General features: G+C 46.4%; 1 pseudogene; it reads left to right on the forward strand.

Annotated features, from left to right (window-relative positions):
* Positions 1 to 27,153, forward strand: part of LOC141157692 (calcium-activated chloride channel regulator 1-like) — a 310,073-nt pseudogene that overhangs the window by 132,928 nt on the left and 149,992 nt on the right.

Consider the following 27,153-nt stretch of genomic DNA (forward strand, 5'->3'; position numbering starts at 1 on the left):
CTGTCAACCAACAACATACGGTCAAAGGAGCTCTCAATGGAAGAGAAACAGACCATCATTATACTGAAAAAAAGAAGGAATTCATCAAAGAAAATTCAGAAATTTTAGGAGTGGCCAAATCAACAGTTTGGTACTTTCTGCAAAAAAAAGCGCACGGGTGAGCTTGGGAACTCAAAAAGCCTGGACGTTTATGGAAGATAACAATGGTGGATTATCGCAGAATCCTTTCTATGGTGGAGAAAAACCCCTTCACAACATCCACCCAAGTGAAGAACATTCCACCAAGTCTCCAATAAAGAGAAGACTTCATGAGAGAAAATACAGAGGGTTCACCACAAGGTGCAAACCATTAATCAGCCTTAAAAATAGAAAGGCCAGAATAGACTTTGCCAAAAAACATCTAAAGAAGCCAGCCCAGTTCTGGAAAAGAATTCTGTGGAGAGATGAAACTAAGATCAACCCATACCAAAATGATGGGAAGAATAAAGTATGGAGAATGGTTGGAACGGCTCATGTTTCAAAGCATACCACATCAACACATCCTCTGTAAAACAAGGTTGAGGTAGTGTGATGGCATGGGTACGCATGGCTTCCAGTGGCACTCGATCTCTAGTATTTATTGATGAATTCTGAAGTGTACAGCACTATATTTTTGCTCAGATTTAACCAATTGGAGCAAGGTTGATTGGATGGGGCTTCTCAGTACAGATGGACAATGGCCCAAAACATACTGCAAAAGCAACCCAGGAGTTGTTTAAGACAAATAAGTGGAATATTCTGCAATGGCCGAGTCAATCACCAGAACTCGACCCCATCGAGCAGCATTTCACATGCTTAATACAACATTTAAGGTAGAAAGATCCATGAAATACAACAACTGAAGTCAGCTGCAGTAAAGGCCTAGCAAAGCATCACAAAGGAGGAAACATAGCGTTTGGTGACGTCCATGGCTTCCAGACTTCAGGCAGTTATGGCCTGCAAAAGATTATCTAAAAAGTATTAAAAATTAACATTTTATTTATGGTAAAGTTAATTTGTCCAAATATTTTTGAGCCTCTGAAATGAGGAGTCTTTGTAGAAAAATGGTTGCAATCCCTAAACGTTTCATAGGATTTTTTATTCAACTTCTTTAATTACACTTGAAAATCTACACTTCAATTGCATCAATTGCAGTTGTTTCGTTTTAAATAAAAATAATAGTGGCATGCAGAGCCTTAATCAGGAAGATTTGGCCACTGTCCAAATATTTGTTGACCTAACTATATATTTAAAAAAAAACGAATGATCTGACATCACATATCTTGAAATATGTTTATCCATGATATAATATAAGAAAAAAACATAGCAATATTTGGAAGTACGATGTAAGGTGTAACAGCAGCAGTATAATGTGCTGTAGAGGCAAGTGATACAACTAAAATATAAGGAAGGCATAACTTTATATACAACGGTGACATAGCATAAGTAGGAGCTACAGAGGCAGTTGCAGTATGGGGGCACAAAATCCCCTAAGCTATAGGTGTCAAACTAAAGGCCTGCAGGCCGTATCTGGCCCGCTGCGTCATTTTATGAGGTCCCCGAGGTTAGGACACATTTCAACACTGCCCCGACCAGCTCTCTGTATGGGGAAAGTGGAGAGCTGGTCATAGCAGTGTTGAAATGTGTGCCAGAGTTCAAAAATCTAAGTGTTATGATCTGCTACAAGCACTAAGGAAAGACAGGAGATCTGTCCCTACAATAGAACTAAGCTTGATCCCTACGATGTAACGGGGAACCTGATCCTGCGATCAGACCCGCTAAAGTCCTCAGCTAGTCTGTACGAAGACCTATAGATGTGAGGGAGGGATCCCTACAAGAACTAGGGACTGGGAGTAAGATGGACACCTCCTACCAGAAATTGTAGCAGAAAAGGACAAACAAACAACATAGAAAATAGAAGTCAAGAGACCTAGCTAAACTGACAGAGTAAGGTAACAAAGCACCTGGCTAGCTTAAGAGTAGTGTTAAGCCACCCCCGTAGTGTTCGAGTTCGGTTCGGTTCGTCGAACACCCGTGTGTTCGCCGAACTGTTCGTCGAACTGTTCGTCGAACACCTTCGAACACCGTTAAAACCAATGGCAGGCAAACAAAAACACATAGAAACACATAGAAAACACCTTCAAAGGTGTCCAAAAGCTGACAAACTGCTCAGAAGACATAACTAACACATGGAAAAGTGACAAGTACATATAGTCATGCGAAAATAAAAGAGGTGGAGGAGTAAAAGGAGGGGGAGACACAGATATAGGCATGTCATGCCCTTCTAAAATCCAAAAAGTGAGAAGCCGACACGGCCAGTCCGCTCCTGCCCGTGCCACCTCCGTGTCGCCGGGTTTGTGCCAGAGCCGCGGTGAACCCTGACGGCCAGCCCCCCTCTCCCAATACTGGTGCCTGTCCACTGGTGGGTCGAGCGAGCCCCCCTGTGGTGGAGGCAGCTCTAAGCTTTTTAATTTAAATTGTCTCTCTAATTTGAATGAATACACTTTAAATCCATTTACAAGGATCTATTGGAGGGCAAGTCTCATGCCAGCAGCCGCGGTAATTCCAGCTCCAGTAGCGTCCACTAAAGCTGCTGCAGTTAAAAAGCTTTTATAAGGATCGAGCTCGGCTGTCCACCGCAAGGCATCCTACTGCCAGTCCCAGCCCCTATGCCTTGGGGTGCCTCCTGATGCTCTTCACTAAGTATCCCATGGTCCCGAAGCATTTCCTTTGAAAAAATTAAGTGTCTAAACTACAGGTGGTGCAGCTTGCTTAACAGCCGGGATAATCCGCTCACTAGCAGACACTGCTACTAGGCACAAAGTATTTCCTGGGCTAGATGCAGTTAAAAATTTGTAATTAGATACTCTCGTTGGATGCTGAGAAAGCATTCCATAGAGTCTCCTGGCACGCCATATATGATTCTCTTAAAAAGCTTGGGGTAGGGGTCTAGGGGACCCTTTTATAGCCAAAATCACGGCCCTGTATCGCAATACGTCACCTAGGCTGAAGATAAATGGAACTGTAGCACCCTGAGGGCTCGGTTGCTACAGACGTATTGCACCTCACCCAGAGGTGTGATATCTCACTCTCACGTAAGGATGGAGTGTGGATCAGGACCCGACACCTGCATGCATTACACCACATTGCCGTGGGGCAGGGCGACCAATATGCCCCTGAGATGGGCACGACAGTCCCTGTCCCTGGCTGGAGTGGGGGGAGGGAACACTGAGGAAGGGGAACCCTGTAGTGCAGGAGCAGGGAGGAAGCAGTTCCTGGGTGCATTGAGATGGGAGTATAAAAGGTGGGCACCATCTTAGTTCAGTGCAGAGAAGTCTGAGCAGAAGTGGCAGGGAGCAGGGGCTCTGCATGAGCTCTGCTCCGGAGGCGGGCCTAGTAACAGAGGCCCAGGCCTGGAAGAGGGAGAAGGAAGGAAGAGGAGCGGAGAAGGCTCCAAGAACGAGGAATGAAGGGATCCCAGGGGTGCGGACGGGCGAGTCGCCACCGCACGCCCGAATCCACCTGCGTGGAGGGGTCAGGCCAAAGGGGGAGACCGGTCCCCGAACTAGTGGAGGCAGGAAACGACCCTCAGCTAGAAACCGGAGGCTCTGACATTTTATGTGGCGCAGCCCCTCGCTACACCCGCTAGGAAGGCACCACATAGGGTCAGGGAAACTGGCGCCAAGTTTACCAAGAGGAGGCCCGAGGCAGCCGGACAGAAGTGTTGGTAAGAAAGGCCAGACAAAGGACACACAAAGGGGGTCCTGTGAAGTGCTCCAAAGTTATCTGGGAGTTGTCTGAGCACCTCACCTGGTGAGCACAGTACGACGTGGGCAGCCGTTACCTGCAGACGTGGTCTGGATAATAAGAACTGTGAGTAAAGGCCCTGAACTGCATCACTGACTCCGTGTCGTTACTGCTGCTGCCCTGCACCATCACCCCCATCCTCCGCATACACTGCCCTGAGGCTATACTCCTCCCGTGGGGAGTTATGCTACGCTCTGCTGCACCCACAACACCAGCCTCAGTGGTCTGCCCTGTAGCGGCGGTTCACTCTGACCGCAATCCACGGGTGGCGTAGTCGGACATTTAAACATGAAAACCACATAAATAGTTCCGCCACTGGTTTGACCGCCCTGAGCCACGGAACTGGGTCGCCGCCACGAAGACTACAACCACCAGCATCCACCAAAAAGGGTCCGGCTCCGGGTGTCCCAAGGCCCAGGGGGTGCGTCAGAACATTTTCATCACCTTTCACAATCACCAATGGGACAAGGCAGTGATGTCCTCTGTCCCCTCTCTTATACATCCTAGTGACGGAGCACCTGCTCTCATCAATTCGCCATAACCCCAATATTAGGTGGATTGAGGTGGGAGGCACCGAGTACAAGTGCTCTCTATTTGCTGATGATGTCCTAGTATATATCACTCAATCACATATATCCATCCATGCTGTTATGGCTGAAATAGATCACTTTGTTACATGGTAAAATTTTAAAATCAATGCAGCGAAGTCTGAGGCCCTCGATGTCTCCCTCCCCAAATCCATATAGGATTCCATCCAGTCCAACTTTCCCTTTGCCTGGCCCTCACAGGGTATCAAATACTTAGGAATTCCTATTCATAGAGACCTCTCCCATCTATGTTATCTTAATTTTGGGCCCTTTATTGAACAACTCCATACAGACCACGGTTGGCAAGTTAGAACTGTAAGATTCACTACGTGAACCACTGGTGTTTTGTGGAAAAGCACATGTACACTGCGTTCCAAATTATTATACGAAAAGTGTTTAGGAGTGATAAGGGAAGAATTTGTTTGTTTGTCAGTTAAACTCATTGATGGTGATGTGTGTCAGGGCTCTTTATATCACTGTAAGCAATTGCAGACACCTGTGCTAATTAGTTTGGCAGGTGTGTCCAATGAAAGGCAAGACTACTTAAGAAGGCTCTCTCACATTATTAAGCAGCCTACATTTTCTGCCAAAATGGGAAAGAAAAAGGATGTGTCGGCTGCTGAGAAGCAACAAATTGTGGAGTGTTTAGGTCAAGGCATGACTACAATCAACATTGTGCGATGATCAGGATGAAGTGTCTTGGCAATCAAGAAGTATGTAGCTGATTCACAGTACACACGTGTGCGTGCTGATAAGGGCAAATTGAGGACTCTTTCCTACAGGCAATTACGTCAGGTTGAAAGAGCAGCGGCAAAAAAGCCTTGTCATAGCAGCAGACAAGTTTTTGAAGCTGCTTGTGCCTCCAACGTCCCCCGAACAACAAGATGCAGGGTCCTTCAGAGGTTTGCAGCTGTGCATGCGCCATCCTGTCGACCTCCTCTATCCACTTCACACAAGCAGAAACGGCTCCAGTGGGCCAAACATTACATGAAGACTGATTTCAAAACTGTTTTGTTCACGGATGAGTGCCGTGCAGCGCTCGATGGTCCAGATGGATGGAGTGGAGGATGGCTGGTTGATGGACACCCCACGCAAACACGGCTACAGCGCCAACAAGGAGGAGGTGGAGTAATGTTTTGGGCTGGAATCATGGGGAGAGAGATTGTCGGCCCCTTTAGGATCCCTGAAGGCGCTAAAGATGAACTCCATAATGTATGTGGATTTTCTCAAACAGCACTTCCTGCCATGGTTCAAGAAGAAGAACCGTGTATTTCACAGCAAGATCATTTTTCTGCATGATAATGCACCATCTCATGCTGCACATAAAACATCTGCATCTCTGGCTGATATGGGCATAAAAGGGGACAAACTTATGGTGTGACCCCCATGCTCCCCTGACCTCTACCCCATTCAGAACCTTTGGAGCATCATTAAAAGGAGTGTCTATGATGGCGGGAGGCAGTTCACATCTAAGCAACAGCTCTGGCAGGGTATTCTGTCCTCATGCAAAACAATTGAAGCAGAAACCATCCAAAACCTGACAAATTCAATGGACGAGAGAGTTCAGAAGCTCCTTTCGAACAAGGGGTCCTATGTGAAAATGTAACATCACCTAGAATAAAGTTTTGAGTTGAAAACTGTTTGATTTCAGTTTCTAACAACCTGCTAATGCTTATAATTTCAAAAATGACCATTTTTTTGGTCTTTATTAAAATGAAAAGGTTGATCGAAAAGTTTGGGGGATCTAAGAGTGTGGCAACCCAGTAGTCATGATTACTTCGAATTCTGACAATATGAGGGTCATGCTGCAGGTAGTGCAGCAAGAAGGCACTTATGTGCCTTGCGCATCTCGGAGCCCCAAAATTATTTTCCGGGCTAGATGCAGCTAAAAATTATTTTTAATTTTAAATCTGGTGAAGCTTTAGTATAGATGGCCTAATAGGATCAGTGCTGCACACTGCTACAAAGCCCAAATTATTTTCCAGTCAAGATACAGATAAACATGATTAGTAATTTGAAAGCTTAAAACGGTTGGTAGGGTGATTTTAACCAATCATCAAGCTTTTACTCTCCCCAGGATGACACAGGGGTAGAAAAGTCGTTTCGGATCCATGATTTGTTCATCTTTATGAACGTGAGTCTGTCTACATTATCAGTGGAGAGCCGCGTGCGCTTATCTGTCAGCACACCACCAGCAGCGCTGAACACACGTTCAGACAGAACGCTGGCTGCGGGGCATGACAAGATCTCCAAGGCGTAAGTGGCTAGCTCCGGCCATTTATCCAGATTGGAAGCCCAAAAAGAGCAAGGGTCCAGTGACACAGTCGTGGCTTCAATGTTTACTTGGAGATACTCCTGTACCATCGTCTCTAGGCGTTGACTATGTGTCAGACTTCTTGTCTCCTGTGGCCTTGCAAAGGATGGGCTAAAAAAGTGGTGAAATGATTCCGCAAAATTGATGTTACCAGCAGATACTGTGGTTCTGTTACGGTTTGAGTGCTGAACACTTGACGGTCCCACGGTTGGCAAGTTGGAACTGTGAGATTCACTACGTGCACCACTGGTATTTTGTGGAAAAGCACATGTAAGATTCTGCAACAGTCTCTGCTGATACTCCTGCATGCGTGCATCCCTTTCTATGGCAGGAATAATTTCTGCAAATTTACTTTTGTACCGGGGATCTAACAGTGTGGCAACCCAGTAGTCAGGATTATTTCTAATTCTCACAATTCGAGGGTCATGTTGCAGGTAGTGCAGCAAGAAGGCACTCATGTGTGTTGCGCATCCAGGAGCACCAAGTCCCTGTTGTGTTGGTGGCGAGGTAACAATCATGCTTCCTTCCTCTGTCCTCTCCCCCCAACCTCGCACAACAGAAATGTGATCAAGGTCTCCCTCATCTGATGAGTCTTCCATCAGTTCGTCCTCCACTTCTTCCTGGGCTCCTGCACCTTCCTCACTAGTTTGGCTGCTACCATGCGCCCTGGTAAAACCATCTCCCCCACCCTCACATGCCTGCCGCCTTGGTGCTGCCGACCGTCTGGACCTTGCAGATGTTAGCCCTTCCGCATACAACTCCTCCTCCTCTACTTCCTCCACCTCCTCTTGTGCCACCACCTGACTCCGAATTCTGTTTAACATGTGCTCCAGCATGTAAATCACCGGAATAGTCATGCTGATAATGGCATCGTCAGCACTAAACATCTTCGTCGCCATTTCAAAACTGTGCAGAAGGGTGCATAGGTCCCTGATCTGAGACCACTCCTCCAGCGTGATTTGCCCCACCTCTGAATCTCGTTGGCCCAAGCTATACGTCAGAACGTATTGCACCAGGGCTTGTCGGTGCTGCCACAGTCGCTGCAACATGTGCAGAGTTGAATTCCACCGGGTAGGCACATCGCATTTTAGCCGGTGAAGTGGCAGGCCCAACGACTTCTGTAGAGATGTAAGTCGCTGAGCTGCGGGATGCGAACGGCGGAAGTGAGCACACAGCGACCGTGCCCTCTGCAGAAGGCCATCTAGTCTGGGATAGTGGGCTAAAAATTGCTGGACAACCAGGTTCAACACGTGAGCCATACAAGGCACGTGTGTGACATTGCCCCGGCGAAGGGCCGCACCCAGGTTTGCAGCATTGTCGCACACGGCCTTCCCTGGTTTCAGGTCCAGTGGAGACAACCATTCATGAAATTAGTTCTCCAGAGCTGACCACAACTCCTCAGCTGTGTGACTCACATTTCCCAGACATTTCAATGTAAAAACCGCCTGATGACGTTGAGCCCTACTGCCAGCATAGTAAGGAGGTGTGCAGGATCCCTTCTGCGCAGTTAGAAAGCTTGTGGCATGACCAGACAGGCTTTGGGTGCAGGTGGAAGACCGAGAGGAGGTTGAGGAGGCAGAAGCAGTGGAGGAACTTTGACATAAAGAGGATTGACGCACAACTCGTGGGGACGGCAAGACTTGGACAGCAGCCCCTTGTCCTGCTGTCACCATAGTTACCCAGTGCCCAGTCAGCGACATGTAACGCCCCTGTCCATGCCTACTCGTCCAAGTGTCTGTGGTGAAATGCACCCTGTCACACACAGAGTTTCTCAAAGAAGCGGTGATGTTGTGTGCGACATGCTGGTGGAGCGCAGGCACACCTTTCTTTGAGAAGTAGTGCCGACTGGGCATCTGGTACTGGGGCACTGCGACGGACATAAGGTCTCGAAAATCCTCTGTGTCCACCAGGCGGAAAGGCAGCATTTCTGTAGCCAAGAGCTTGCAGATGGTGAAATTCAACCTCTTAGCTTTCTCATGGCTAGGAGGAAATGGTCTTTTACTTGTCCACATCTGAGGGACCGAGGGCTGGCTATTGTGCTTAGACGGGGTTGATAAGGGTGTCCCCGGCAAACTGCCGGTCTGTGAGGAAGATGCAGGCGGACATGTTAGGTTGCCTTGATCCAAAGGTGGTGCTATCGATGTCGGACAGCGCTCAACACCAGCTGGTGTTACCACCTCCAAAGAAAATGATGACCTGCCAATCACGCTGGCTGTTGCGGGTAAAGAGGTGGCAGGTCTGCGCCCCAAAACAGGTGTGACTGCTGTCCCCCCAGTCACAGAGGATGAAGAGGCCGCGGATGCACAAGATATGGCAGACGGCGATTGGCCCGGCCGGCTTGGCCGCATTGTAGCACACTGAGCTTCCCACTGCAACTTATGCTTCATGTCCATGTGCCGGTTCATGCATGAAGTACTCAAACTATGTATTTTTTGGCCTCTACTTAGCTTTTGCTGACAAATGTTACAGATAACACGAGTTGGGTCATCTTTATCGATCTGAAAAAATGCCCAGGCTATGCAAGGCTTAGCACCCATGCGACCTGAAGAGCCACCACGACTTGTGGTGAGAGGCAGAGTTGTGTTTGAGGATGCAGTTGTTGACGTGCTTCCAGTACTACGTCTCTGTCCAGGAAGGCGCAACCTGACCTCGTCGTCACTAGCATCTTCCTCCACCTCCTCTGCTGACCTCATCTCTTGGCTGACTGTGGGTTGACAGTAAGTGGGATCTCCGACCTCATCATCATCACCCTGTGCGTTATCACACCCGTCGTCCTCAGAGCCAACCTGTTCCTGCCCTGACAAAAAACTAAAGTTGTCGCTCCAATCAGGTATTTGAGTCTTATCATCGTCTTCCTCATTGTCTCCACCAACAGGAGTTACAGTTTGGGAATGAGGGTCTACATTATGGTCAGAACCTTCTGCGTCTGGTCCTGGATCCGACTCATAAAGATTCTGGGCATCAGTGCAGATCATTTCCTCGTCTGGATTCACAGAAGCGCTGGAGTCGACCTCTGATTCCCAGGCTATAGTATGAGTAAACAGCTCTGCAGACTCAACCATCTGTTCTACCTCATACTCAGACGGGCAGCTGGAGATTTGGGAGCTGTGAGGAAGCAAGTGCGATTTGGGTGACACCTTTGAGGACTGGAGTATTTGTGATGTTGAAGTTGATGTGGAGGAGAGCCCACTTAAAGGAGCACTTGATATCCGTTGAAGCACCTGCTGTTTTTGTGCCTCATCTGGAATTTGTAGCGATTGGCGTGGCTGTAAGAAAGGGATCTTATCACATTGTCCGCTAAAAGAAGTAGACATTTTAGTTTGGCTGGAAGATGGTCTTTCTTCTGCAGATGTTACTGTTGCTTTAACACCTACCCCACGGACACAACCTTTTTTCCCCTTCCCAACACGCCTATTCCCCTTTCCACCAGCAGCAGGCCTTTTTCCACTCATTTTGGTGGTTAACTAATTCACAACTCTGGAGTTGTTTGCACAAAAAAACAATGGATTTTTAACCGAGCAGAGCTGAGTGGCCAAACTGTGGTATTAGGCCAAAACTATTGGCTGGGTTAGATGCAGAAAAAAATTATTTTGAATTTGCAACCTGATGGAGGTCAATATAGATGGACTAATACAAATAGTCCCACACACTGCTAGAAGCCCAAATATTTTTTCAGAGGTACTGTAGATGCAGATAAAAATTATTTTTAATTTGCAACCTGATGGAGGTCAGTATAGATGGACTAATAGACCAAGTCCCACACACTGCTAGAAGCCCAAATATTTTTTCAGAGCTAGATGCAGAAAAAAATTATTTTTAATTTGCAAGCTGATGGAGGTCAGTATAGATGGACTAATAGACCAAGTCCCACACACCGCTAGAAGCCCAAATATTTTTTCAGAGCTAGATGCAGAAACAAATTATTTTTAATTTGCAACCTGATGGAGGTCAGTATAGATGGACTAATAGACCAAGTCCCACACACCGCTAGAAGCCCAACTATTTTTTCAGAGCTAGATGCAGAAAAAAATTATATTCAATTTGCAACCTGCTGGAGGTCAGTACAGAAGGACTAATAGAACAAGTCCCACACACTGCTAGAAGCCCAAATATTTTTTCAGAGCTAAATGAAGAAAAAAATTATTTTTAATTTGCAACCTGATGGAGGTCAGTATAGATGGACTAATAGACCAAGTCCCACACACTGCTAGAAGCCCAAATATTTTTTCAGAGCTAGATGAAGAAAAAAATTATTTTTAATTTGCAACCTGATGGAGGTCAGTATAGATGGACTAATAGACCAAGTCCCACACACTGCTAGAAGCCCAAATATTTTTTCAGATTTAATTTGCAACCTGATGGAGGTCAGTATAGATGGACTAATAGACCAAGTCCCACACACTGCTAGAAGCCCAAATATTTTTTCAGAGCTAGATGCAGAAAAAAATTATTTTTAATTTGCAACCTGATGGAGGTCAGTATAGATGGACTAATAGACCAAGTCCCACACACTGCTAGAAGCCCAAATATTTTTTCAGAGCTAGATGCAGAAAAAAATTATTTTTAATTTGCAACCTGATGGAGGTCAGTATAGATGGACTAATAGACCAAGTCCCACACACCGCTAGAAGCCCAAATATTTTTTCAGAGCTAGATGCAGAAAAAAATTATTTTTAATTTGCAACCTGATGGAGGTCAGTATAGATGGACTAATAGACCAAGTCCCACACACTGCTAGAAGCCCAAATATTTTTTCAGAGCTAGATGCAGAAAAAAATTATTTTTAATTTGCAACCTGATGGAGGTCAGTATAGATGGACTAATAGACCAAGTCCCACACACCGCTAGAAGCCCAAATATTTTTTCAGAGCTAGATGCAGAAAAAAATTATATTCAGTTTGCAACCTGATGGAGGTCAGTATAGATGGACTAATAGAATGATGCTATGCCCAAAATATTTTACTTCACTAGGTGCAGTAAAAAAATTGGTATTCTATACACAGGTGTTATATCTTGCAACACAGATAGGCTACTCCACTGACTAACACACTCTGCAATAGGCCAAAAAGGATTAGCTTTGCTAGATTCAGCCAAATGCTGTGAAAAAAACTTGCACAGCACTGGCACAGACCTGCCTGGCAAAAACTGATAGGAACTCATGTAACCTAGTCCTGAAAAGGACTCCAATTACAATTAGTCTTTACTCCCACAACCTATCTATTTAAGAGCACAGACCTCCCTGATAAAAGTCGTAGGAAATGCTGTAACCTAGTCCTTAAAAGGACTGCAATCACAACTATTCCCTACTCCCAAGCTATCTGTATATTTGTGCGAAAATTGGCTTGAAATTAACAAGGTATAGCGCACACAGCAACAGCGGTGCCGTCTAACACGCAGCTGCAGCAGTGAGAAAATGGTGGCGACGGGGAAAATGGCTTGGTCTTATAGGGCAAGGACATGTGACATACACTGCCAATGACACATGCCCTTGCTTGTGTGAAAAAAAGCACTTCGCTCCGTGTGTGCGCTGCTGATAGGCTGACAGATTGCACCTCCCCACTGCAAATGCGGGAAAGAGAAAAAAAAATGGAGATCTTCATTGTTCCTGCAGAGATCCATCCCCTGCCCCTCCCCCCACCCCGCTGTACACTCAAACTGCGTATTAACATTAATTTTCATCATTACTGAGAAAAAATCCAGTTATGATTTTGGTGCACGAACAGTTATCGAACATAACCTCGAACAGCCGAATTTTTCTCAAATTGTTCGTGTTCGCCGAACGGCTCGAACACCGCCCAAAACAGCTCGAATTTGAGATTGGCGAACAGTACGAGTAGAACAACGCTCATCTCTACTTAAGAGTTGAAATTACAATGAAGTCCAGCAAGGCCAGAAGGGCGGAGCAGGATTAAATAGGCAAAAAAGGTCATGTGACCAGCAAACTAGAAAAAACATAACAGGAGGGTTCTAACAGTACCCCCTCTTCTATGAGGATCCCCCGGATCCCCTAGGCCCAGGCTTATCAGGAAACCTCCTGTGAAACGCTCTGACAAGACTGGAAGCAGAAACATCATCCGCCCTCACCCATAAGTTATCCTCGGGACCGAAACCCTTCCAAGTGACGAGATACTGCAAACTCCCTCTATACTGTCTAGAATTAAGGATGCAGGAAATTTCATATTCCCCGTCCTCCACCACCGGAGGAACAGTGGCAGTGGCGTCTCTATCAGATACATCAGCTTTTTTCAACAGAGAAACATGGAACACCGGATTAATCTTCCGGGAGGTGGGAATCTCCAACCTAACAGCAGATTGGCTAACTACCTGAAGCACCTTAAAGGGCCCTACAAACTTGGGACCCAATTTTTTAGAAGGAATCCTCAACCCCAGATTCTTAGAGGACAACCAAACCATGTCACCAGCCGTAAACAAAACCTCTTGACGTTTCCTGTCAAAGTACCTCTTAGATTTTTTGTTAGCCTCCTGCAGATTACCACGCACATCTGTCCAAACTCTTTCCAAATCACCGGAAAAACTCTCCTCCTCAGGCACAGCCAATACCAATTTGGAGAATGACCCAAAAGATGGATGTCTCCCAGAACAACAAAAAAAGGCGAACACCCAGCAGAAGAGGATGTATGGTTGTTAAGAGCAAATTCAGCAAGCGGCAGAAACTCAGACCACCCTTCTTGATTGTCTGCCACAAAACAACGCATGAACTGCTCAACATCCTGGTTCTTCCTTTCTGTCTGGCCATTAGACTCAGGATGATATCCAGATGAAAATGACAAATGAACTCCCAACCTGTCACAAAAGGCACGCCAAAAACGAGCCACGAACTGAGGTCCCCTATCAGAAACAATGTCAGTAGGAAGACCATGGAGTCTGACAATCTCCTTGACAAAGGCCTTAGCGAGTGTCTAAGCGCAGGGCAGTTTGATGAAGGGAACCAAGTGACACATCTTGCTAAAATGGTCCACGACCACCCAGATGACCGTAAAACCCTCAGAGGGGGGAAGGTCAGTAATAAAGTCCATAGCCAGATGTGTCCAAGGTGCACTAGGAACCACCAGAGGTCAAAGCAACCCCGCAGCAGGAGCATGCGAAGACTTAGATCTAGCACACACAGTACATTGACGCACCCACTTAATGACTTCCTTCTGCCATCCAGGCCACCAAAAACTGCGACCCACAAGTCTCTTGGTCTCAGAAATTCCTGGATGACCTGCCAACCGAGACTCATGACACTCAACAAACAAATCTCTCCTAAAGGTCCTAGGCACAAACAACCTCCCATGGGGAGTGTTAGATGGGGCATTCTCCTGTGCTTTAAGAATCTCATCTTCCAAAATGGAGTCCAATGCAGCAATCACAGCACCTTCTTGTAAAATGCTCTCCTCCTCCTCAGCACCGACCATGGGAGAAAAGCTGCGAGACAAAGCATCAGCTTTAACATTCTTGGTACCCGGGATGTAAGTAACGGAAAAATTAAACCGCAAAAAAAAAAGTGCCCACCTAGCCTTACGGGCATTCAAGCGCTTGGCAGCATCAAGATAGATCAGATTTTTATGATCAGTGAAAACCTGAATGGGAAATTCAGCACCTTCCAAGAGATGACGCCAGTGTTCAAATGCGAGTTTAATAGCCAGCAATTCCCGATTACCAATATCGTAATTAAGTTCCGTCTCAGAAAATTTTTTTGAAAAAAAGGCACAGGGATGTACTCCATCCTTGATTTCCTGAGACAACACCGCACCGACCCCCACAGAAGAAGCATCAACCTCAACCAAAAAAGGCTTAGTCACATCAGGCTGCATAAGGATGGAGGCAGAGCTGAACCTCTCCTTTAGAAACACAAAAGCTTCAATGGCCTCAGTAGTCCACTGAACCGTATTAGCACCTTTCCTGGTGAGATCGGTCAGTAGTTTAACGATAATAGAAAAATTTTTAATGAATTTTCTGTGGTAATTGGCGAAACCCAAAAACCTCTGTATCGATTTCAAACCAATAGGCCTAGGCCATTCCTGCACAGCTTGAACTATCACCAGTCCATCTCAAAACCCACGCTGGAGATAATGTAGCCCAAAAAACTAATTCTCTGTACAGCGAACTCACATTTCTCCAGCTTAGCAAAAAGCGAATTGTCAATCAATAACTGCAATACCTCACGTACGCTCCGCCAATGAGACTCCAGATCAGGCGAATAAATCAAAATGTCATCCAAATACACAACCACATTTTTGCCGATCAAAGGTCTAAGGATGTCATTAATAAGATTCTGAAAAAATGCTGGTGCATTGGTAAGACCAAAAGGCATCACCAGATTCTCAAAATGACCCACAGGAGTGTTAAAAGCAGTTTTCCATTCATCACCCTCCTTCATGCGCAACAAATTGTATGCCCCCCGGAGATCAATTTTAGAGAACCACTTGGCCCCCACTAACTGGTTAAACAAATCAGGAATCAATGGCAGTGGGTAGGGATTGCGTACAGTAATTTTATTAATCTCGCGAAAGTCCAGACAAGGACGTAAACCGCCGTCCTTTTTTTTAACAAAAAAAAATCCAACAGCCACAGGTGACTTAGAGGGTCTGATATGACCGGCGGCCAAGCTCGTCTATATGTATTCCTCCAAAGCCTTTCTATCAGGAATAGTAAGATTAAATAAACGACTTTTAGGGAGAGTCGCTCCAGGGACAAATTCAATGGTACAATCATAGTCTCTCTGAGGAGGCAAAATTTGCGACTCCTCCTCAGAAAAAACTTTCCGAAAATCCAGAATAGGTACAGGTATTTCCCCTTTATCCACAGCAGCAATGCGCCCGTTACAACACTTGTTATAACACTTAGGGCTCCAGGACTTAATTTCATTGGTAGACCAATCCAGTACAGGATTGTGCAATTTTAACCAGGGCAAACCCAAAACTACTGGAGAAGGCAAATTATTTAATACCACTAAATCCAAATTTTCTTGGTGAATACCATTAATAGTGAGGGGAAATTCATAAACCTTGTGAGTAACACATTTGAAGGGAGAACCATCGACAGAAACCATGGCAATAGGGGATGACAAAGGTTTGGGTTTTAATTTAAGTTTTTCCAAGAATCCCCCATCAATCACATTCAGAGTAGAACCACAATCCACAAATACCCGAAATTCAATTAATTCTTCCTGAGCAGCGGTAGTAGCAGAAAGAAATACCCCCTTAGTATTTAAACAGGCTATATGAGCGTAACTGACCTTTTTTTTGTCTTTGTTCATACGAAGCACACAGTCCTTAATGAAATGGTCAGATTTTCCGCAATAAAAGCACAAGCCTTCAGAAAACCTGCAGCCTTTTTCCTGAGAGCGGGGTGACAATGCCCCAATCTCCATCGGCTCCCCAATGTCAGTACAGACCCTCTCAGAACTCGGAGCTGACATGGGAGAGAATTTACTCTCATTAACCCTTGCACGCAGTCTCCTGTCCACCCGTATAGCTAATTGCATTGCCTCCTGCAAGTTTCCAGGTGTAGAATAAGCAATCAGCAGATCCTTAACCCTTTCACCTAGCCCTGCAAGAAACAAACTTTTCAGAGCAGAATCGTTCCACCCCACCTGAGCAGACCACCGACGGAAGTGAGTACAATAATTTTCCACATTACCTGATCCCTGCCTCAAATGTCTCAATTCCGTCTCAGCTGATGAGACACGATCAGGATCATCATACAACAACCCGAAAGCAGAAAAAAAACTATCCACTGATCTAAAGCACGGATCACTAGGTTGGAGATAAAAGGCCCATCCCTGAGGTTCCTTGCACAAAAGTGACATTATGAACCCTATGCGCTGTGAGATCTTGGTCTTAAACGAAAATACAATAAACAAGCATTTTTAAAGGAAAAAAAATCTTGTTGCTCACCAAAAAATAAATCAGGCAAACGTACCTTTGGCTCTACAAAATGCGCTCCAGAACAGCTACTGACGTGTTGCTGGAGCTCGGCCACCTCCAGAGAGAGTCCCTGCAAGCGTTGAGCCAAATCCTGAACTGACACCATGATGGAAACTGGAGGTCTTTCCTTAGAGAAATTTTTGGGCTGGACTTACTGTTATGATCTGCTACAAGCACTAAGGAAAGACAGGAGATCTGTCCCTACAATAGAACTAAGTTTGATCCCTACGATGTAATGGGGAACCTGATCCTGCGATCAGACCCGCTAAAGTCCTCAGCTAGTCTGTACGAAGACCTATAGATGTGAGGGAGGGATCCCTACAAGAACTAGGGACTGGGAGAAAGATGGACACCTCCTAGCAGAAATTGTAGCAGAAAAGGACAAACAAACAACATAGAAAATAGAGGTCAAGAGACCTAGCTAAACTGACGGAGTAAGGTAACAAAGCATCTGGCTAGCTTAAGAGTTGAAATTACAATGAAGTCCAGCAAGGCCAGAAGGGCGGAGCAGGATTAAATAAGCAAAAAAGGTCATGTGACCAGCAAACTAGAAAAAACCTAACAGGAGGGTTCTAACACTAAGATGTCAGCCACCCCATGTGCTGACTCCAACTCCTATACTAAGTACTGGCTGCATTCTACATCGACACAGACAGTGCTTAGCCGTGGGGATGAGCTGGCACAAGAAGCTGATGTGATCTTTGAATCTGAGCAGACGCAGCGAGCAATAAAAAGAGGGTACGGCGCCAGCACAAGAAGCAGATGCCATATTTGTCAGCATGAACAGTGCACGCTGTGAATACAGTCAACCTGCAAAAACGGTGAATGCAGGTATCTCAGCCAGCACAAACAGTGAACACAGTGATCGCAGTAAGCCTGTACAAAGAGTGAATCCAGTTATCACAGTCAGCCAGCATAAACAGTGAATGCAGTGATTGCAGTGATCCTGCACAAACTGTGAATTCAGTAGCCCTACTTCCCAGGAACATCTCTCTTATCCCTACTACCGAGAAACAGTTCTCTGAGTCCTACTATCCAAGAACAGCTCTCTGAGCCCTACTACCCAGGATCAACTCTCTGAGCCCTACTACCCAGGGACAGCTCTCTTAGCCCCACTACTCAGGGACAGATCTCTTAGCCATACAACTCAGGAACAAGTCTCTTAGCCCTACTACCCTGGGACAGATAGGTCTCTTAGCCCTACTACCCAGGGACAGATCTCTTAGCCCTACTACCCAGGGATAGGTCTCTGAGCCCTACTACACAGTAACAGCTCTCTTAGCACTTCTCCACAGGGACAGCACTGTTAGCCCTACTACTCAGGAAAAGCTCTCTTAGTCCTACTACACAGCAACAGCACTCTTAGCACTACTACTCAGGAACAGCTCTCTTAGCCCTACTACCCAGGAACAGCTTTCTTAGCCCTTGTACACAAGGACAGAACTCTTAGCCCTACTGCTCAGGAAAAGCTCTCTTAGCACAGATTACCCAGGACAGCTCTCTTTTGCATACTACTCAAGAACAGCTCTCTGAGCCATACTACCCAGGGACAGGTCTCTTAGCCCTACTACCCAAGAACAGCTCTCTGAGCCTTACTACCCAGGGAAAGCTCTCTTAGCCCTACTACCCAGGGACAGCTCTCTTAGCCCTTGTACACAGGGACAGAACTCTTAGCCCTACTGCTCAGGAAAAGCTCTCTTAGCCCAAATTACCCAGGACTGCTCTCTTTTGCATGCTACCCAAGACCAGCTCTCTGAGCCATACTACCCTGGGACAGGTCTCTTAGCCCTACTACCCAAGAACAGCTCTCTTAGCCATACTACCCAGGGAAAGCTCTCTTAGCCCTACTACCCAAGAACAGCTTTCTGAGCCATACTACCCAGGGACAGGTCTCTTAGCCCTTCTACCCAAGAACAGCTCTCTGAGCCTTACTACCCACGGAAAGCTCTCTTAGCCCTACTACCCAGGGACAGCTCTCTTAGCCCTTGTACACAGGGACAGAACTCTTAGCCCTACTGCTCAGGAAAAGCTCTCTTAGCCCAAATTACCCAGGACTGCTCTCTTTTGCATGCTACCCAAGACCAGCTCTCTGAGCCATACTACCCTGGGACAGGTCTCTTAGCCCTACTACCCAAGAACAGCTCTCTGAGCCATACTACCCAGGGAAAGCTCTCTTAGCCCTACTACCCAAGAACAGCTTGCTGAGCCATACTACCCAGGGACAGGTCTCTTAGCCCTTCTACCCAAGAACAGCTCTCTGAGCCATACTACCCACGGAAAGCTCTCTTAGCCCTACTACCCAGGGACAGCTCTCTTAGCCCTTGTACACAGGGACAGAACTCTTAGCCCTACTGCTCAGGAAAAGCTCTCTTAGCCCAAATTACCCAGGACAGCTCTCTTTTGCATGCTACACAAGAACAGCTCTTTGAGCCATAATACCCAGGGACAGGTCTCTTAGCCCTACTACCCAAGAACAGCTCTCTGAGCCATACTACCCAGAGAAATCTCTCTTAGCCCTACTACCCAAGAGCAGCTTTCTGAGCCATACTACCCAGGGACAGGTCTCTTAGCCCTACTACCCAAGAACTGCTCTCTGAGCCACACTACCCAGGGATTACTCTCTTAGCCCTACTACCCAGAACAGCTCTATTAGCCCTACTACTCAGAAACAACTCTTAGTCCTACTACACAAGAACAGCTCTCTGAGCCATACTACCCAGGGACAGCTCTCTTAGCCCTACTACACAGGAACAGATCTCTGAGTCCTACTACTCAGGAACAGGTCTCTTAGCCCTACATCTAGGGACAGCTCTCTTAGCCCTACTACCCAGGGACATCTCTCTGAGCCCTACTACCTAGGAACAGCTCTCTTAGCCCTACTACACAGGGATAGCTATTTTAGTTCTTCTACCCAGAGACAGATCTGTTATCCCTACTACTCAGGGACAGTGCTCTTAGCCCTACTACCCACCAGCGACAGCTCTCTTATAGCCCTACTACCGAGGGGCAGCTCTCTTACAGCCCTACTACCCAGGGACAGCTCTTTTTTCGCCCATGGCTAGAGATAGGTGAACCCCAATGGATATTGGCCCTCCCCAGTCTAAAAATAGCAGCCCGCAACCATCCCAGAAAAGACGCATCTATTAGATGCGCCAATTCTGGCACTTTGCCTGGCTCTTCCCACTTGCCTTGGTGTGGTGGCAAGTGGGGTAATAGTTGTGGGGTTGATGTCAGCCATTTTATGACCGCTGACATCAAGCCCAGGGGTTAGTAATGGACAGGTGTCTATCAGACGCCCCCATTACTAACCTCGTAGTCAAATGTAATAAAGACACAGTAAAGTCCTTTAATTGAAATAAACACAGAGACTCTTTTATTTGAAATAAAAACTCTCTGACCCTCTGTCACCCATTTATTCCACAAGAATTAAAATAAAAAAGCAAAGTTTCTCACCTTTCCGTCAATAATCCATTAATGGCTATGTCCCACGACGATCCGGATGGTTTGGAGAGTGATCACATCAGTGATGCGACCACTCTCCCCACCAGCCAGAGCACACTGAGCAGAGCGTGAGAAGCTCTGCTTGTGACCGGCAGTGACATCATTAAGGTTACTGCCAGTCACAGGAAGAGCTTTTCATGCAGTGCTTTCCAGCTGGCGTGGAGAGAGGCCGCATCACTGATGGTCGTAGGACATGGTCATTAATGGATTATCGGCGTAAAGGTGACTGTAACTTTGCTTTTTTAGTTTTATTTTTGGTGAATAAATGGGTAAAAGAGGGTCAGGGTTGAGTTCGGTTTAAATATTCGGCAGAACCCGAAGATCCAGGGGTTCGCCCATCACTACCCCTGGCCCGTCCGTGCATTGCAGTCTGTGCTTGTACTGTGTTGCACAGACACCTCCAATGAACCCTTACAATTACAAGCAGTCCTTTGAAGTCAACCATAATGTGGATGTGGCCTTCAGTGAAAATGAGTTTCACACCCCTAACCCCTAATGTCAGATGAGCCAGGACTCCACACCACTTATATGCTACCTCTTGGAGCAGTGACCACGTGCAGTGATTGTCTTTCCAGAGGCTGTTGATGTGAGGAAGCTCTCAATATGCTGAAGTAAGCTTTTTCATCTTGGTTGCTGCCTCTGTTGAGTGCAGCAACCGATGACAAACTCATATTGATGCAAATGAAATACATAAGTAAGGTTGCGTGCACACAATGTGTTTTTCATGCGTTTCCGCAGCAGAAACGCATAAAAAACGCATGGTAATCCGCACCCCATGGTCCCCAATGGCATTCCGCAATGTCAATGCATATGCTGCAGATTTTTCCGCAGCGTTTCTGCAGCGCTCATAAATCCACAGCATGTTCATTAATTTTGCGGAAGCGCCGCCATTGACTTGCATTGAGACGCATAGAATCCGTGTCTGTACATTTGTACACGCGGATAATATGAGATTCAATTTGCGTATGGTACCCAGTTCTGGAGGAGAGAAGACTCTCATCCAGACCTGGGTACCATTGTACCTGTAAAAAAAAGAATAAAATAAAAAATAAAGTTTATATTCACCTGTCCGGCGGCCCCTGCACCGCTTCTCCTTCCAGGACCTGAGATGACGTCGTGGTCATGTGACCGCAGGCTGTTTCGCGAGAGCCCGGCAACCAGGAAGAAGCCAGGACGAGCGCGACAGCACACGCGGCGGGGCATCGAGGGTAAGTATAGCTTTATTTTTTTATTTTTGCGGTCACACTATATAAATCCATGCCGTTTGCATGGATTTATACAGTGTGACCTAGTTGACAAGCACTTTCCAAGTGATGCTAAAATCGCTTGGAAAGCGCTTGTCAACCCGCATGCGGAAACACATGCATTAACGCATGTGAATCTGCATGTGAATCCGCATGTATTCTGCAGGAAAAACGCATGCACAATCTGCATGCATTTTTTCTGCCAGGGAGATGCAGAAATGCTGCAGAAATTTTCTGCTTCATTTCTGCATCGTGGGCACATAGCCTAAAAGTTTGGTTTAGTGTAAAAATGTTTTTACTGTCATTCACGAACAGCCTAAAGCTATGTGCCCACGTTGCGGACCTGAAGCATATTTTTTACGCTTCACCCTGGCGGGAAAATCGCATGCGGATTTTACATGCGGTTTTCCCGCCAGGTAGAAGCGTTTGTGAGGCGTCTTTGCAGCGTCTTTGCATTCATTTCCGCATGCGGGTTATCAAGCACTTCTCCAAGTGATTATAATTAAGCATCACTTGGAAAAGTGCTTGATAACTTGTTCACACTATATAAATCCATGCAACCGGCATGGATTTATATAGTGTGACCAAGTAATAGTTAAAAAAAAAGAATCAGAATGGTAAAAAATAAAAAAATAAAGTTTATACTCACTTTCCGATGCATTCTCTGCCCCGTCCGGAGTCTTGAGAGGCTCACGCTGTTGTGTGCAGGACCTGCGGTGACATCATTGAGTCATGTGATGGGTCACATGACTCAATGACGTGGCAGGTCCTTCAAACAACAGCGCGACGGCGGGAAAACACCGGGAAGACATCAGAAGATAAGTATAAACTTTATTTTTTCTTTTTTTTACAGGTTCTTTGGTACCCAGGTCTGGATGAGAGTCTCCTCTCATCCAGACTTGGGTACCATCCGCACATTGATTCCGCTGCGCTTCCGCAAAATTAATGAACATGCTGCAGATTTTTGACCGCAGCATATGCGCTGCGGAAAAATCCGCAGCATGGGCATTGACATTGTGGAATGCCATTGGGGACCATGGGGTGCGGATATACATGCGTTTTACAAGCGTTTACACTGCGGAAATTCCGCAGCATATACGCTTGTAATACGCAACGTGGGCACGCAGCCTTAGTGATAAACATTGGTGGGTTTACCCATGAATCTCTTTATCAAGTACATTTTAAAGGGTTATTACCATCTAACCTGTTCACACATACCTCCCAACTTTTTCAGAAAAGAAAGAGGGACACATCATGCGGCGGGTGTAGCGTAAATTTTGACCACGCCCCCTGGCCACACCCAAGTCCACGCCCCGTTACCATTATCTTTTTCCCCTGGCAGGAGCAGTTGTCAGAGGGGCGCTGGCAGTGAGGGAAATTCAGCAGATGCCTGAGGCGCAGACCCAAATTCAGGACTGTCCACTGTATCGGGGATGGTTGGGAGCTATGTATTCATGGAGCAAAGATATTGGTACATTTATGCGATTTATGAAGAGTATGCAGGAGGAAGTATTTTCCCCAGGAGGAAGTAACTGAAAAAAGTGCTGCTGTACACAATCATACTTGACATTTATACAAGGCCAGTTCAACTAAGTCCCTTAATACACATAATACTATAGCACAAGCGTTCAAAATCCATGCATATATTTCTTTGCTTAGATTTCCTCCCAGAGGCTCACAGACCACCAACATTTGTTTATGCTGATTATTTCATATATCTTACATTTTATACCACTGTGTAGAAAACTAAGAGCAACCTTGATTGGTGGCTAATGGCAATACCACCAGTTTTCTTATGTTCTAGGTCCTATAAGTGGCTCATACTATGTGTACATTTCTTGATATCTTTTTTTCTGGAAACAAGCAAGTTGTGTTCCAATAGATATTTACACACACAGTATGACGCATATTCAGTTCTCATATCAGTCGATATCGTAAAGGACGTTTACATATAATTGTTCACTTTTTTCTAATTACAGAGTAGAATTCAGCGACTCTACCAGGCTGCAACAATATTCCTTACAGAAATTATTGAAAGTAGATCATCTGTTGGAATTGTTATGTTCGCAAGTGATGCCTTTGTTCTTTCTAATCTAACAAAAATAGAAAACAGCGCTAATCGAGAGAGTCTAACATCTCTGCTTCCAATTTACACTCTTGGAGGAACAGATATTTGCAAAGGAATCCTAGCTGGAATCGAGGTAAAATGTAACAAAAGGTTAGACTATGTACACTATTTCAACAATTTTTTAATTGCTTTAAAGGATATAGACACTTTACTGGGCACTTCTATCCTTCAATGCATTTTTGGTTGACAATCATTTTTGCAATAGTGTTTTATTACAGGGGTTGTCCGGTTTAAAATGAAAAGTCTGCAGTTACTCTGTGTGACTGCAGACTTGTGAATTCTCCCAGCGCAGGCACTGTGTGCTGCGAGGATTTGCCTGTTTTGATGTATGCATAATGCATACATCACCGCTGTTCCCGGCTCAAAAACCGGCGAATCCTCACAGAGCACAGTGCGCGCGCTGGGGGGATTCAAAATTCTGTAGATTGCAGACTTTTCATTTTAGACCGTACAACTCCTTTAAAGATTTTGGTCCATTACGTTCTACAGATGCTAGGTTCATAATCAACTACAGAATGAAATAAAGAGAGTTGGGATTGTACTCTAAACACACAATCTTCAAAGCTCATTTATGACCATGTCAGAATTGAAATTTGTTCCAGTTATCAAATAAGCTTATTTATTAAAGAGGTTGCCCACTACCCTGACTTAGTTACTAAACAAAATAGATGAAAGCACTCCTTGTGTGGATCTGATTAGTGATGAACCCGCACTAAAATGCTCGGGTGCTCGTAGCTCAGGTTGAGCAAATCGTAATGCTCAGGTGCTCGACCCGAGTAACGAGTATAATGGAAGTCATTGGGAAACCCGAGCATTTTTCCAGTGCACCCCCCCCCCCCCGGGAGGTGTGGAGGGGGCCTAAAATTGCCAAAATTGATGGAAACCATGCTGAAATGGCATGGGAACAGCATGGGGAAGATCCCCGGAAGCATCACTGAATCCCAGGTCGCTGCTGTGAAGAATGTTGTCAGAGTATTATGCCACTATTATGGACTGACAATAAAACATACAAAAATGACGATAAAATGGATTTTCCTGGAAAAAATGTTAAGAAAAATTCATTCCAGGATAATGACTTGTATATAAGGCAAAATAAATAACAAAAAAAAATGCTCCTCCACACCTTGGGCTATGTTCACACGTAGTGTTTTTGCAAGTTCACATTGCTTTCAATGGTGAAAAATATATTCACCAGTAAATATAATTTTAACATTTTACTACCTTATCTGGCCATGTGGTGTGTGAGACATGATCAGACACATCCTGTTTCATTTATGAAGGAGGGACTCTGAAATAATGTTGAGCCACCCCCGTAGTGTTCGAGTTCGGTTCGGTTCGTCGAACACCCGTGTGTTCGCCGAACTGTTCGTCGAACACCTTCGAACACCGTTAAAACCAATGGCAGACAAACAAAAACACATAGAAACACATAGAAAACACCTTCAAAGGTGTCCAAAAGCTGACAAACTGCTCAGAAGACACAACTAACACATGGAAAAGTGACAAGTACATATAGTCATGCGAAAAGAAAAGAGGTGGAGGAGTAAAAGGAGGGGGAGACACAGATATAGGCATGTCATGCCCTTCTAAAATCCAAAAAGTGAGAAGCCGACACGTTCAGTCCGCTCCTGCCCGTGCCACCTCCGTGTCGCCGGGTTTGTGCCAGAGCCGCGGTGAACCCTGACGGCCAGCCCCCCTCTCCCAATACTGGTGCCTGTCCGCTGGTGGGTCAAGCGAGCCCCCCTGTGGTGGAGGCAGCTCTAAGCTTTTTAATTTCAATTGTCTCTCTAATTTGAATAAATACACTTTAAATCCATTTACAAGGATCTATTGGAGGGCAAGTCTCATGCCAGCAGCCGCGTAATTCCAGCTCCAGTAGCGTCCACTAAAGCTGCTGCAGTTAAAAAGCTTTTATAAGGATCGAGCTCGGCTGTCCACCGCAAGGCATCCTACTGCCAGTCCCAGCCCCTATGCCTTGGGGTGCCCCCTGATGCTCTTCACTGAGTATCCCGTGGTCCCGAAGCATTTCCTTTGAAAAAATGAAGTGTCCAAACTACAGGTGGTGTAGCTTGCTTAACAGCCGGGATAATCCGCTGACTAGCAGACCCTGCTACTAGGCACAAAGTATTTCCTGGGCTAGATGCAGTTAAAAATTTGTAATTAGATACTCTCGTTGGATGCTGAGAAAGCATTCCATAGAGTCTCCTGGCACGCCATATATGATTCTCTTAAAAAGCTTGGGGTAGGGGTCTAGGGTACCCTTTTATAGCCAAAATCACGGCCCTGTATCTCAATACGTCACCTAGGTTGAAGATAAATGGAACTGTAGCACCCTGAGGGCTCGGTTGCTACAGAGGTATTGCACCTCACCCAGAGGTGTGATATCTCACTCTCAGGTAAGGATGTAGTGTGGATCAGGACCCGACACCTGCATGCATTACACCACATTGCCGTGGGGCAGGGCGACCAACATGCCCCTGAGATGGGCACGACAGTCCCTGTCCCTGGCTGGAGTGGGGGGAGGGAACACTGAGGAAGGGGAACCCTGTAGTGCAGGAGCAGGGAGGAAGCAGTTCCTGGGTGCATTGAGAAGGGAGTATAAAAGGTGGGCACCATCTTAGTTCAGTGCAGAGAAGTCTGAGCAGAAGTGGCAGGGAGCAGGGGCTCTGCATGAGCTCTGCTCCGGAGGCGGGCCTAGTAACAGAGGCCCAGGCCTGGAAGAGGGAGAAGGAAGGAAGAGGAGCGGAGAAGGCTCCAGGAACGAGGAACGAAGGGATCTCAGGGGTGCGGACGGGTGAGTCGCCACCGCACGCCCGAATCCACCTGCGTGGAGGGGTCAGGCCAAAGGGGGAAACCGGTCCCCGAAACTAGTGGAGGCAGGAAACGACCCTCAGCTAGAAACAGGAGGCTGTGACATTTTATGTGGCGCAGCCCCTCGCTACACCCGCTAGGAAGGCACCACATAGGGTCAGGGAAACTGGCGCCAAGTTTACCAAGAGGAGGCCCGAGGCAGCCGGACAGAAGGGTTGGTAAGAGAGGCCAGACAAAGGACACACAAAGGGGGTCCTGTGAAGCACTCCAAAGTTATCTGGGAGTTGTCTGAGCCCCTCACCTGGTGAGCACAGTACGACGTGGGCAGCCGTTACCTGCAGACGTGGTCTGGATAATAAGAACTGTGAGTAAAGGCCCTGGACTGCATCACTGACTCCGTGTCATTACTGCTGCTGCCCTGCACCATCACCCCCATCCTCCGCATACACTGCCCTGAGGCTATACTCCTCCCGTGGGGAGTTATGCTACGCTCTGCTGCACCCACAACACCAGCCTCAGCGGTCTGCCCTGGAGCGGCGGTTCACTCTGACCGCAATCCACGGGTGGCGTAGTCGGACATTTAAACATCAAAACCACATAAATAGTTCCGCCACTGGTTTGACCGCCCTGAGCCACGGAACCGGGTTGCCGCCACGGAGACTACAACCACCAGCATCCACCAAAAAGGGTCCGGCTCCGGGTGTCCCAAGGCCCAGGGGGCGCGTCAGAACATTTTCATCACCTTTCACAATCACCAATGGGACAAGGCAGGGATGTTCTCTGTCCCCTCTCTTATACATCCTAGTGACGG

The sequence above is a fragment of the Phyllobates terribilis genome, unplaced genomic scaffold, assembly GCF_046119375.1.
Source record: "Phyllobates terribilis strain yellow unplaced genomic scaffold, ASM4611937v1 Scaffold_8__6_contigs__length_399053987, whole genome shotgun sequence".
Lineage (NCBI taxonomy): Eukaryota > Metazoa > Chordata > Amphibia > Anura > Dendrobatidae > Phyllobates > Phyllobates terribilis.